General features: G+C 47.3%; 1 non-coding gene across 1 annotated transcript; it reads left to right on the top strand.

Moving 5' to 3' along the window:
- Positions 1–434: 434 nt before the first annotated feature.
- Positions 435–541, top strand: LOC125174135 (U6 spliceosomal RNA). The gene has a single exon (XR_007155267.1). It is a non-coding gene; the product is annotated as a U6 spliceosomal RNA (small nuclear RNA).
- The last annotated feature ends 1,910 nt before the right edge of the window (positions 542–2,451 follow it).

The raw sequence follows: 2,451 nt of genomic DNA, 5'->3' as shown, positions 1-2,451 counted from the left end.
AGCGAAGGAAACAATTAGCAAAACCGAAAGGCAACCAACAGAATGGGAGAAGATATTTTCAAATGTCATATCAGATAAAGGGTTAGTATCCAAAATCTCTAAAGAACTTGTCAAACTCAACACCCAAAAAACAAATAATCTAGTGAAGAAATGGGCAAAAGACATGAATAGAAACTTCTCCAAGGAAGACATTCATATAGCCAACAAACACATGAAAAAATGCTCAACTTCACTCATCATCAGGGAAATACAAATCAAAACCACAATGAGATATCACCTTAAACTTGTCAGAATGGCTAACATTAACAACTCAGGCAACAACAGATGTTGGTGAAGATGTGGAGAAAGAGGGTCTCTTTTGTGTTGGTGGCAGTGCAAGCTGGTGCAGCCACTCTGGAAAACAGTATGGAGATTCCTCAAAAAACTAAAAAAAGGTGCTCACTTCGGCAGCACATATACTAAAATTGGAATGATACAGAGAAGATTAGCATGGCCCCTGCACAAGGATGACATGCAAATTCGTGAAGCCTTCCATATTTTTGAAGAAAAAAAAAGAGGTTAGAGAGGGATGTAGCCAAAGCATAAGAGACTCTTAAACCTGAGAACAAACTGAAGGTTGATGGGGGGTGGGAGGGAGGGGGGGTGGGTGATGGGTATAGAGGAGGGCACCTTTTGGGATGAGCACTGGGTGTTGTATGGAAACCAATTTGACAATAAATTTCATATTAAAAAGAAAAAAAAATAAACTAAGCTGAGGGAGTCCGTGTATTATGTTAACACAAAAAATAAAAAAGAATAAACATTAAAAAAAACAAAACTGGGAGTTGGGAAGAAGATGGGGGGGTAGGAGGACGCTGGGCTCACCGCGCATCCTGCTGATCACTTAGATTCCACCTACACCTGCCTAAATAACCCAGAAAACCGCCAGAGGATTAGCAGAACGGAGTCTCTGGAGCCAAGTGCAGACGAGAGGCCCACGGAAGACGGTAGGAAGGGCGGCAAGGTGGTGCGCACTCCTCGGACTGGCAGGAGGGAGCCGGGGCGGAGGGGCAGCTCGCCGGCTAAGCAGAGCCCCGAGTCTGGATGGCAAAAGCAGAGGGGCCTGGCCGACGGAGTGTGTTCCAACAGCAAGCGCGACTTAGCATCTGGGAGGTCATAAGTTAACAGATCTGCTCGGAAAGCGGGAAGGCTGGAGGACAAAGGGAGGGAGAGCTGCTGAGCCCCCAGAGGACAGAGCTCAGTTTGGTGGGGAACAAAGGCGCTCGCCAGCGCCATCTCCCCCGCCCATCCCCGAGCCAAAATCCCAAAGAGAACCAGTTCCTGCCAGGGAACTTGCTCGCTCCACTCAAACACCCAACTCTGTGCTTCTGCGGAGCCAAACCTCCGGCAGCGGATCTGACTCCCTCCCGCTGTCACAGGACCCCTCCTGAAGTGGATCACCTAAGGAGAAGTGAGCTAAGCCTGCCCCTCCTGCCCCCGGGTACCTTGCCTACCCACCCCAGCTAATACGCCAGATCCCCAGCACCACAAGCCTGGCAGTGTGCAAGTAGCCCAGACAGGCCACGCCACCCCACAGTGATCCCGCCCCTAGGAGAGGGGAAGAGAAGGCACACACCAGTCTGACTGTGGCCCCAGCAGTGGGCTGGGGGCAGACATCAGGACTGAGTGCAGCCCCACCCACCAACTCCAGTTATACACCACAGCACAGGGGAAGGGCCCTGCAGGTCCTCACCACTCCAGGGACTATCCAAAATGACCAAATGGAAGAATTCCCCTCAGAAGAATCTCCAGGAAATAACAACAGCTAATGAGCTGATCAAAGGATTTAAATAATACAACAGAAAGTGAATTTAGAATAATAGTCAAAACATTAATCGCTGGGCTTGAAAACAGTATACAGGACAGCAGAGAATCTCTTGCTACAGAGATCAAGGGACTAAGGAACAGTCACGAGGAGCTGAAAAGCGCTTTAAACGAAATGCAAAACAAAATGGAAATGACGACAGCTCGGCTTGAAGAGGCAGAGGAGGGAATAGGTGAACTAGAAGATAAAGTTATGGAAAAAGAGGAAGCTGAGAGAAAGAGAGATAAAAAAATCCAGGAGTCTGAGGGGAAAATTAGAGAACTAAGTGATACACTGAAAAGAAATAATATATGCATAATTGGTATCCCAGAGGAGGAAGAGAGAGGGAAAGGTGCTGAAGGGGTACTTGAAGAAATCATAGCTGAGAACTTCCCTGAACTGGGGAAGGAAAAAGGCATTGAAATCCAAGAGGCACAGAGAACTCCCTTCAGACGTAACTTGAATCGATCTTCTGCATGACATATCATAGTGAAACTGGCAAAATACAAGGATAAAGAGAAAATTCTGAAAGCAGCAAGGGATAAAAGTGACCACACATATAAAGGGAGACCTATAAGACTCGTGACTGATCTCTCTTTTGAAACTTG

This window comes from Prionailurus viverrinus, chromosome C1 (genome assembly GCF_022837055.1).
Source record: "Prionailurus viverrinus isolate Anna chromosome C1, UM_Priviv_1.0, whole genome shotgun sequence".
In the NCBI taxonomy this organism is placed as follows: domain Eukaryota; kingdom Metazoa; phylum Chordata; class Mammalia; order Carnivora; family Felidae; genus Prionailurus; species Prionailurus viverrinus.
Note: the sequence above shows the minus strand (reverse complement) of the source record. Positions and strands in the feature narration are given on the sequence as shown.